We start from the raw sequence: 12,458 nt of genomic DNA on the forward strand, positions 1-12,458 counted from the left end.
CTCTTTTATTCATTTATTTAATAATTTTACGTAATGAAAGCGTTACTACGTTCAAACGTTCATACTTCGTTCTGTCTGTATATATATATATATATATATATATATATATATATATATATATATATATATATATATATAGTAAAAGCGGTAGTGTTAATCGATAGAAAAAAAAAAGCCCTTATCATACTCAGTTTGTTCTTTGACTATATCATATTAATAGCAGTAGTCCTTGGTATTGATAATTTTATGTGGTTCTCTCATTAAAATACAGTTATTCGTGGATATTTATTTAAAGCCATAATTTATTTCGTTTAGACAATGTAAAACCACACACAGAAATTATGCTATTCTACTTAGTTTTGTATATTTCCTAAATATTATTTGTACTTCCGAGCTTTCGACTCTTCCCTGAAGTCAAGGAGTCTAGGTCGAGGATTAAAAATAAATAAATAAAAACATCAAGGAATAAAATGGAAGACTTACCAAGGGAAGAGCGGAGTTGGAACGTACTTTATCAAGATCAACGATCACGCATTAAATGTAGTGATGCAAGATGTAGTATGGCGGAGTCGATTTGTTCTTAGTGAAAGGTTGCCAACTCGTGCTGTTATTTTCTTCTTGTAGCAGTGCTGTGCTAATTTTGCAATTACTTCTTCCCATTCATCACCATTTTTTTTTTTTTAAATTTTATTTATGTTTTTCTTTATGCATAAATTTCCAAGTACAAATCTTTCTACTTCATTTCTGGCTCCCAATAACATTTTTAAATCTTCTATCTTGTGTTGTTTCTTTTAGACGTTTCGACAGATAGGACACCGGGCTTTTCGCTTTTGAATTCATAATATGCTCCTTGACCCGGACTTCTAGATTTCATTAGTTTTGCCCATGGAACTCTCATGGCAACTGCATTTTATTTCATAAATATCCGAGTTTTCGTTGGAATCCGTATAGTAACTTCTAAATTGCGTATGTTCGTATGTAAGGTTTGGGGAGTTTCAAAACGGTACGGAAACAGTATTGCGTATAGATTTTGTTCAATGCATTTGTCAATCTGGGAAGAGCAGGCAGTCCCACGTACTTTCTTTCCTGTTGGTTCAGATCTATCGGAACTTAAATTCGTTTTAACCTGGTTTTACCAATGACTTAATAATGGGACTGAATACCTCTTCATACGACCTAGGTTCAATAAATGGTCAATATCTATAAGTCTGTTTTCAGAGAGGTAGGTTGAGTGGCACGTAGAAAGAAATTTTCCAAATATTCGTTTTAGTACTTGCAGATGAGCAGATTTGTAATGCATGTACTGTGTACCGGCTGTAGGCTTGTGGGTGACACTAGTAATGAACTTATTGTCATATGCTTTTATATTGAGATCTAAATAAGTCAGTCCATCGTGCTTTTTTTTTTTTTCAACTGTTAATCTCAAATTACTATGGTTACAATTTATTCAGTAAAAAAAATTAGCTGAGACTTATCCTTGTACAAGAAAAGTAAGTAGTCCACTTATTTATAACAACATACTGTACCCAGTGTATGTTCTTTCAGAATCTTACTCTTAATCGAATGAAGTACAAAATTAGCCAGCAATGATGATAATGGGTTCTCCATGACTAGACCTTCGACTTAGTGGTAAAATTACCTTCAAGCGAGAAGATATTATGTTTTAAGTAATATTCAAGAAGTCTGAATATTTCGTTAGTTCTAGCTATGGGGAACTGATTATCACCATAGTTAGCTAATTTGATACTTCATTCGATTGAAAGTAAGGTTCTGAAAGAACATACTGGGTACAGTATATGCTATTATAAGTATATGGACGAGATACTTCTCTTGTGCAGGGTTAATTCACAGCTAGATTTCTTACTGAATTGTATCTATAGTAATTTGAGATGTACAGTTGAGAAAGGAAATCAAGATACACGTACTTATTTAGATCTCAATATAAGAAGAAGCCGGTACACAGTACATGCATTAAAAAATCTGCTCATTCTGCAACTACCAAAGCAAATATTAAAAGAATTTCTTACGTGCCACTCGACTTACCTCTCTAAACAGACATACAGATATTGAGTTCTTTTTGAAGCTAGGTAGTATGTAAAGGTATCGAGTCCTATTATAAATTAGTTGTATAACCAATTTAAATAGAATTTACGTTCCGGTAGACCTGAAACAATAAGAAAGACGAAAAATTGATATGTTTGTCAATTTTTTCCCAAATTGACTACTGCATTGAATAAGATCTATACGCAATACGGTTTCCGTACCCAGAAAAGCTTGAATAAGAAAAGGACATTAGCCAATTTAGGAGGTATTACACGGATCCCAATAAAAAATCGGATATTCACGAAATAAAATATAGTTGCCATAAGAGTCCCATAGGCAAAAACAAAAGAAATGTAGAGGTTCGTGTCAAGCAACGTATTCAAAATCCAGGGTTTCAAATGCGAAGAGCCCAGTGTCAGGTCTGTCGAAATATCTAAAAGAAATACAACAAAAGATAGATTTAAATAATAATAATAATTGGGGCCAGAAATGAAGTAGAGAGACTCGTAGTTGAAAATTTATTCATTTAAAAGAACAAAATTAAGTTCGGACAAGAGATGGTTATATGATGAATGGGAAGTAGTAATTACAATATTTACCCAGCATTGGTATAACAACGTAAATAACAGCATGAGCTGGCACTCTTTTACTAAAGAACAAAAGGACGCACAAATAGATTCCTCCATCTTGCAGCTTACATTACCACCATTTGATGTGTGATCGTTGAACTTAACATTGTGTGTTCCAGTACCGCTTTTCCCTTGGTAAGTCCATTCCATTTTCTTCTCTGATGTTTTTATTTTTCTTCTTTCCCTTTTTTATACTCCGTGACCAAAACTCCTGGAGAGAGTCGAAAGCTCGGAAATGCAAATAATATTCGGGAGTTACAGAAATTGTAAGTAGAATGTTATTTCGTTTAAATATCATATCGTCAGTCCAGTTAGTAAGAATGTAAACAGATTTTCACATTTTGAAAGCGTTAACCACAATATATAGAATGGTGGTATAATTGTGGTGGACGTCTTTTCATTACACAATATTTTTTTTCAATAAGCACATACTAACTTGCTTTGCTCATCAAACTTCATCTACTTTTATACCTCGTAGTCATGACACCTTTTGGTGTAGATGCTTTAAAGAAAATTTATAGGTGGGAGTACAGTTCTTGCAAGAGTGCTGCATATTTATTTTTTTAACATAACACTTAACGAAAACTGACACCCACGCACTTCTTTCTCGCCACAAATAGTTCTAATCAACGGGTAAAATTTAACATAGATTTGCAATAAATATTTAAAATGCCCTCTACCACTTACTGGTAAAAGTCAGGGAATATGAAAAAGAGGCGGGCGACCAGGTTATTTTGCGGCGCAAAATTGATTTGTTAAAGCTCTTTACAAAGCTAATATTCACTTTTTTGACCATAATTGACTAACTTGAAGACATAGAAGAATCTCAAAAATGTAGAGAGTGGATGAGCTAGGTAGTATCTACAAAATGCTATTTAAAAACCTAATATTTTCAAACTTTTTCCTGTAGACCAGAATTTGTCCTCAGTTTATGATGCCAAATTTTCACATTATACGAAAGTTCTTGAAAATAATTACTAGTTCATGTAAAATAGCACTTTTGCAAATATTTTCTAGCTGTTTATAATTTCTTCTTCATTGTTTTTAAGAAATTCACTGAAATTTTAAAAAGTTGAAGTAAGTTTATAGATCATTTATACTATGATTATATGCTTAAATGATTTTTGTAGATTTTTAAAAAATGATTTTGTAGATTTTTTTCCAATAATTTCAACTGTTTACTAGATAAATTTTAAGGTCCTTTTTCAGATATAACAAGTAGCTCTCTAAAAATTAAAGAAGTAATTCATTGTATACTGCACGAATACTTTGTAATGAGAGAGAGAGAAAAATAAAAAATAATATTTACTATCCATGTACTGCTGGAATTAATTCCTTATTTCATTGTTATCCTTCTGTGTGATTGGTAGTATTTACAATTGCCTCTGCAAGAGTAGTAATATAAGTATTGTAGATAAAAGGTATATTTCATTGCAGAAAAATTCGTATGAAGACATTCCTCGTAAGGACCGACATAACAGAGAGAAATACAAGTAGCTGCAGCGTGCTTGTTGCTTGCTGCAGTGCAAATACCCCCCCCCCCCAAAAAAAAAAAGCTGAAATTACCTATAGCCTCTTTAAAACTGTACTAAATTCCTTGCTCTACACACCAGATTCTTGTGGTACTCATGAGTGGACGGTGGCTCAAGTGGTAGAGCACTTACCTCTGGTACGTAGGGTCCCTGATTCGATCCCGACCAAGTTTGTGGTAGGCATCATCGTGCTCGTGGGTTTTCTCGACGTATTCTAGTTTCCTCCCACTTCGTCATTCCACCAATATTTCCATTATCATTTACTTGCTTTAATCATCGTCTTCCTTAGCCGAATAGGCATAATCGTGGGATGTTATACTCAAAGATTTCATTTGCTTGTGTTACTCATACCTTTGAAGTGATGTAGGTACAGCACATGGTTTCCCCTTGCCGTTAATTCTGGCTCTGGATCGGAATTCACTACTTCCTTCTTTCAAGTAACTCTTCAGTTGTTCTTAAGACGTTTTGGTGGACGCCGCAGTGCCAACACCTTTTGGTGAGTACGAACGGTTACTTACCTGTTCTCTTACCAAACCTGGCACTGCTTGGATTCCCTGATCTCACGAGAATAATACTCCAGTGCGGAAAAGACGTTGACATACCTCCTCTATTAGGCCAGTTTTAATCAAACGGGCTCGTGTTACATACATATATATGACTGAATAATTAATTCAATTCACTCGAATGTTTTACTAGTGAACAATATACACTTATTAAGTTGTGGAAAGACGTGCGTGTGTATATATATGGAATTACAGTACATAGGATTTTTGTGATTTTTTTTTTTTTTTTTTTCAATGATGTTCGTTTAGTCAAAGAAAAAGAATAGAACTACAGGAATCTTGGTGATTGATTGCTAACATTTAATGTTATCGAGTGATCGTGATTCATACAGTGTAAGAAAAAAAAAAAAAAAAAAAAACCAAGGAAGCGTTTCATGCGTAATGTGCAGTCTGCACAATGTTGCTAATCATATGCTTAGATACATAAAAATCGTACTTTTCCTTATTAGGAAAAAAACTTAACGAATTAAAGTAAAATTAACTTTCTCTTGAATAACTTGAATCAACTGAATCAAGAAACAGCACTGCAGTGTCTGGTTTCTTTCTTTCCGTCGAAGAATTTTTATAAATATTGTAGCACAGAGAAGGGGAAAAATTCAAGAATTATTTATCAATCCTGAAAGAATTTTTAAATGTGTATATTCAGTGCTGTGTTCGTAGAAGGTACCTTGTCTGAGTTCCCTTTCAAAATTAGGTTCTGGCACGTAGCTAGGCAAGGTTCGTTCCGTCGGATAACATCGTTCCAAAATATTTACACCATACTGACATAATCACCAGCATACCTACATACATTCCGAATCCGTATCTAATTTAAGCGTAACACACACAAGGCACGTATCACCCCCATGCACCTAACAATAGTACATCGACAAATCGTGGATGTTACTGAACTACACGTATGAGGTTTATGTTCGACGACAAGTACCAGGATTATTTTCCAGACCGAAAGCCTGATATCAAACAGGAATATGGACTTCTGATAAAATGAAAATTTTGGTAAAATCTGTTCATATCTGTGGAGAGGAATTCAGGACAAAATATGCCTTACTCGACATAGACACGGATCCGTAGGGGAAGGGGGAGGAGTTTAACAGAAGCGCATTTTTCTTAACTATTGTTTGACACGGTGGGAGAGAGAAAATTATGGAGACGAATCCCTATACCTTCTCAGTCTGCAGACCTACGCAATATGTTTTGAAGCCAGTACAAAAATAATACTTACCAGTTGTCATACAAATGCACGGGAAAAAATGAAATTTTGTTGGTTAATACTTTTATGAAATGAATCTAGGGGTTAAACACTGATTTTCAATTGGCATACTTTTTTTTTTTTTTTTAATAGCATATTCTTATACAGAACTAAAACTTCAAGGATAGTAACAAGGCTGATAAGCTTGTACCGGATTTTTTTTCTCTTTCCCTACAACTTCTAAAAATAATTTTACTAGAAACAGGACTTAGGTTCGTATGCATAGTTAGTTTGCGGGTTACTTAGGGTCACGTACGGAATACTTGATAATTTGCGTTGCAGAGTTCTCCCGCAAGATCAAACAAGTCTGCGACCTCCCGATAAGTCGAGGAAATGGATGGCTGCGAGTGCTTCGATGCACCCTATGCTAGCCCGTAGCAATCCTTGTTAATAAAATGCATATGCGCTGTTAAAACCAAGTATTTGAATATATTAATGAGTTTATCGAGTTCATTGAACATCAAGCGCTAATTAACGACAAATTTTGACGACAAAGAATTTGAAAATACATACCGATTCTTGAAGGAAGATTGCAGGATAATTTGCTTTCGCTAGTACAAATATTGAATACTACTTGAGATAAAATAGTCGATTGCTCAGCACCACGAAATTCTCCCTGGAACCATATATATTATGCTTAATGTGGAATTCCGGTATTGTTGTAATATACTTTTCACCTCCAGTGTATTTTAATTCCCCTCCCCTCGAGAAATTATTCTGGAGTCATCACTGAAAGGGACAAATTGATACAACAATTACTCACAGTTCATCGCGAAAATATTATCCTAATACCTTTTACATCTTTTTCGTTTTGGTGCGTTTCTACATTTCCCACTTAGCACAAGTAGAGCTGAGGACCGTTAAAAAAAGAAAGAAAGAAAAAGGAGCATACATTTATAATATGCCGAAAAACTTACTTACTATAAACACAATAAGTGCGAAAAGCACACACGAATCTGTGTTAGGTGGTCTATACAAGCTAATTTTGAATCTATTCCGCTTCGGAATAGGACACAATTTGAGGAGTTGCCTGTCAGAGAAAGCAGGCGCGGTACCAATGGTTCTGTGTGCATAAGGGAAGACAAGTGTGGAAAACACCATCCACTTGTTTTGCACTGCAGTTGCAGATACAATCGTTACTCACGTAAGTAATCTGTGAACATAGAAACGTCGTTAAAAGATATGGTTCATTATTATGCAATTGTAAACAAAACTAGCTTGTAGTGACCACCTAGCACAGATTGGTGCGTATTTTTGTAGATCTTCGCTTATGATTATTCTCACTATCGCTAACGCTCCTGTTCCCTACGGACACACCCCGACTATAACCGTCTAGCCTCACTTAGGCTGGTAAAAAAAGTAATTTGTAGTGAGCAACTTGCAAAATTTGGTGGATGGTTTTGGGACATGCGGCTTGTATTGTATATAGCTAAGCATGATTGTATACTATAAAATTGTACACAAGTAGTTGATAGCATTCTAAGACGAGCGGATAACAGGCTTTACGCTGTTTGCATGGAATTTTCCCAAGAAAATGTTGTATTTATAGAAATAATTTATATGGCCTCCTGGGAAAGAATACAATGTTGGTTATAAAATATAATTAGAGTTGATTTTGTCAAAAAGGCACGGTATACGTAATTTATTTCTAATGGAATATCTATTGTAAATCTACACCCTCATATGTTTGCTACGCACGTAACGTCCTTTATCTATTTTTGCAAGTTAATAGATTTTACATGAGAATTAAAATAAATAAATAAAATAAAAATAAAAATTAGAAATCAAAGCTCTTCTTGCATCATTTTTTGGACTCTCAGATTTCAGTGAAGTCAGTGTGTCGTTTCTTCCCTCAAATAAGTAAACAAAAAGTACCTCTGCCTTGGTGAAATTCTTAATTCGGTTCCTTATAAATCTTAATAAGAAACATTTTAAAAATATACCACTCCTTCATCAGTCTGATTTTTCCTACCTGAGTTATTATTCTTGCTTTTATAATCTGTTTTTCTTACCGAATTTTCAAGGTCGTCCTACAAGTATGTGTATATATATAAGGAATTTAAGATTTCTGTCCTTTTGTTCATAAATTTTCATAAGAACAAATTATATATTATGATTTTGAGGCCCAAATGTTAACAAATGTATAGAATGCAGTTATAGCGCTTCTAGGAGACACTGAGAATAGGGTTGCGAATCCCACTAATCCATCAAGCTATAGATGAACTTCCGTTGATGAACCACGTCTTCTGAAATTAAGGAATCATTACTTTGGTATACCATTTATTTCATTCGCAAATATGAAATATATCGAAAGCAATAATTCAACCTATTTTAGATAATAATAATAATAAAATAAAAATATAAGGGAATTGCACTTGCCTCCTTTTCATATTTCATACATTTTAGTTACATTCAGTGAAAGGCAAGTAGTTTTATATCGAGTTTTGTTTTAGAGAACTTCTGTCCGCAACTTTGTAGAATGGGAAGGTTGTAACTATCAACTACCCATAAAATTTAAGAGTAGGGTACACCTATTGTTGCTTGGTATAAATGTTGATAATTTACTTCTAAAAATACCAAATGAGTGTTGCGAAGCTACAGTGAACAATCAAAGTATTGAGAGACTGAACAACTAGGATCCTGTCATTGAACATGATAATAATAGTATTAAAATTAGAATTATCTATGGTTTCGTAAACCGAGGTCCTAAGTACAACTAAAATGAAGGAGTTTCCGAAACTTCGCACATATCCTTAGGGTTGCCAACAAGACAAGAAGTATAGGGTGGCCCAAAAGTAGGTATACAGTACCGTACTGATCAGCTCATTGCATTTTATATCATATCTTATTAATTATCCATCAGATAGACTTGATCACTGCAGGGGTGTATACCTACTTTTGGGCCACCCTGTATGTTTTCAAATTCAAGACTAGACAAAAAATTTCGAGTCTCATGAGCAATACTAGTGCTACTATGTCTTACATCTCAAACAGTTCTAATGTCACTTCACTCATAGTAGAAAACTATAAATTGATGAAGTGATTGTATGAATATAATAAGGGTATTTTTAGCGTTTAAACATACGCAAGTCATTATATAATATACTTCAGTAATGAATGTTACAAATGTTATGTGGCACACCCGTCGTGAATTTCTCGTAACACGGAAGGATCTTGGTAACTTACAAATGAAATTGAGAAAAAAATATGGGCGGAAAATTTTCTGCATAAATTTATAAAACCAGATGAGATTTCCGAGAATCGGTACTAGAAAGAATTCTTCGAGAACCGATACGAGATGAGACGAGAATTCGACAAAATTTTACGAAATAAGACTTACGTAGTATTGCCTCGAGGCGGCGAGGGAGAATTTTTTTTGACGAGATAGTACTTTCACGATATATTTTCAGGAGAAAACAGCCTTAAATCTTGTGTCATGGTCAGCACTTGAAATAGGGGTCAAAAATGATCGACTGTCACGTGAAGGTATCTTTTATTTAACAAGATAATTAACTTCCAATTGTTGTTATATTTATTCAACTCAAACAAGCCGTACTGATCAGTTACTCCTTACTCCTTGTTAATGAGAGTAACAGCTGTTGGATTGATTTGGTATGGAGAACTATGTAAACTAGATAAGATTTTCTATTGAATATTTAAGGAGACGAAAACTGCATTTTGCTCATTTATCCTCCCAATAAATGAAACTAAATGTTCCTATATTTATTTATTTATTTATTGAACAAATTCCCAGATACAGCATAACTTTGCCATTTTACACAGGGACATGCTAACAAAAGAAAGAAAAAAAAAAAACAAGACAACAATAACAACATAGAAAAAAAGAGTATTGTAAAACTATTCTGTCAAAACTCGTTTAATTGCTCTTTCAAACACTGGGTAGCTTGAAAAAATGTCCACATCAGTTGTTACTTGATTATAACAGTTTGGTTTTCTATAAAAAAGAGACCTCTGTATAATAGCCAACCTAGGACGGGCAAGATGGAATAGGTGGGTATTCCGGGTGATGCGGGAAGGGACACGTAAGGATAGTTCCTGAAGTAATATTTCCAATCTTAAGTTTCCATTAACTATTTTATGTAGATACTTCAGGTCAGAGATAATTCTGCGTACTCCAGGAGTCTGAATATTAAGATGTCGCAAGATTTCCTTCTTAGATAATAATATGTAAATATTACTATTCTTACACTATATGTAAGAATTCGAACATTCATTCAAATATAAGTATGAATCACACAGAAAAAGGTTAAGCAAGGGATAAAATTTTCGAAGGACTTGGAAAATTCTTCTTGGTGTATTTACATTTTAGCCTCCCAAAACAATGTGAGAAATCAGTTACTCTAATTAACATATCGCATAAAAAATATTTTAAAACATTCAGGATTATAATACTTTTATGTATTTAAAGAACGGAAGAAACTGTTTTACGGAGAACGTAAGTTGTAGCAGTTCCATTTAAGTTACAGATCCGTTGTTCCATAACGACGTTAAAGCGATCTATCCATTTTTAACATAAATAAAGCAGATCTATTTAAACAATAAATAAAAGCATGGTTCTTGGCAACCACGACTGATGAGATTTAAACCTAGTTTTAAACGGAAACCCAGCCAACATAATACGTTCAAATTTCAGTGCTCTTTTACTGGGAATCGAATCCGAGACCCTGTACACTAAAGGCGCGCACTAGCTACTAGACCAACATGAAGGGCAGACAGAACAGTCAGTGACGTCTATAAAGATAAGAAGTAACTCTTCATATTATTAAAAAAAAAAAAAAAATTAACATTTTTTAATATCGATGCAAAATATAATGTAACTGTTGATATTTGACACAATAAAATGATCGAAAAAGAAAATTGTTAATTATGTTACTGAGTTAGAACCTCGTATTTGGCGTAAAGCGTGTACTTCACCTTTCGTTAAGTTTTCTACGAACACAATAGATTTTCTCTTTACCTTTAGCTGTCGGATGTCAATAACTCCATATTTTTGGTTCACAACTTAAAAAATCCAGACTGGCGCCAGTAGTCTTGGTCATGAAGTTGCATTCAGTAGGATGCATACCCTTGTTGTGCCAGTCTCATTTTAAAAATTCTTAACAAAAAAAAAAAAAAAAAAAAAAGTTAGTGCCACGGTTCAATAGAGCAAGCCATCTGGAAAAACCAGATTCCAGCCAATATTACCTATGACAAACAACAAAAGTTTGAATGGAATGCGGAGTTCATTTCCATTTCAACAAATTCACTCCTGAAAATGAATGAATAAATAACTTACAACCTGATATAATACGAAAATTTGTAACAAGTTCTAGATTGGTTTATGAGGGATTTTAATGTAAACCTATTTGATAACTCAAGACGTTAAATTGCCTGACGGGACAGGACGTTTGGGCGCCACCATTTGGGCGCGGACGTTTCGGCGCTGCCGTTTGGGCGCCGGATGTTTGGGCACAAAGCCGTTTAGGCGCCAGACGATTGGGCGCGAGGTACATAGTAAAAATCACAATTTACGACATATAAAGTAAGCTAGGCATTGAAAATTAAGCGCGAATCAAGATATATACACTTCTATCTTTACCTCACCTCATTTATCTGTATATTTTCTATCTATCTTATTTATTCATCTAAATTAAATAGTTTAATGCGTTTGTGGCATTTGTTGCCTAACCTCGTCAAATGGATTGATTTTTCGCTTGTTTACGATTCTTGTACTTCTGATCTAATGATCTCATTTTTGTATTATATAAGAAAGCTAGGAAATGAAGGAATCAGACGAACTGTTAACAATTTTCTTAATGTTAATCAAAACATATTGATTTATTTTTCATATTTTTTTAAAGTTAATAATTACATACTTATGAATATTAAAATTTGTTTTCTTTCGTATTACGTATGCCAAACTCTTCTCTTCCTTAAGTCCAATAAAGAACTACCAATAAAAGATTTCCGCGCACTCGAGTTGAGAGAAGTGGCCCCGCGTAGCGTAGTCGCTAACGCTCTCGCCTTCGATGCGAGTGGTCCCGGGTTTGATTCCCGGTGGAGCATTCTGTCGAAAAATTATAACATGCTCTTTCAGGCCAGCCACCCTGAATGATGTTTTCCTGATTTTTCCTCATTCACACTAGGTGGTACCTAATTTATAGGTCCAGGCCGCTTCTTTCCTTCCCTTCCCCCGGATAGTGTACTCCCTCAAAAGTGACGGGCTAAATGGCCTTAGATGCCGAAAGCCCAGAAATCTAGAAATCCTAAATCCTAATCGAGTTGAGGGAAAGATGTTAATACAGGGTGTCTAAGATATTGAGTTTAGGAACTGGAGTATGCCGTATTTCGGGTATCACTTCTTTTTAACATTCCAATATAAAAATCAAAACTTAACACACTTTTTTTTCGTCCCATTGTAAGCATTTAATCTGCATTGAAG

At 34.4% G+C, this 12,458-nt stretch overlaps 2 protein-coding genes across 7 annotated transcripts in view; one reads left to right on the forward strand and one right to left on the reverse strand.

Annotated features, from left to right (window-relative positions):
- Positions 1 to 12,458, reverse strand: part of LOC145668265 (uncharacterized) — a 115,833-nt gene that overhangs the window by 91,836 nt on the left and 11,539 nt on the right. The window lies entirely within an intron of this gene.
- Positions 1 to 12,458, forward strand: part of LOC145668262 (cytoplasmic aconitate hydratase-like) — a 160,884-nt gene that overhangs the window by 65,049 nt on the left and 83,377 nt on the right. The window lies entirely within an intron of this gene.

This window comes from Thermobia domestica, chromosome 13 (assembly GCF_964235325.1).
Source record: "Thermobia domestica chromosome 13, izTheDome1.hap1.1, whole genome shotgun sequence".
Taxonomy (NCBI): Eukaryota; Metazoa; Arthropoda; class Insecta; order Zygentoma; family Lepismatidae; genus Thermobia; species Thermobia domestica.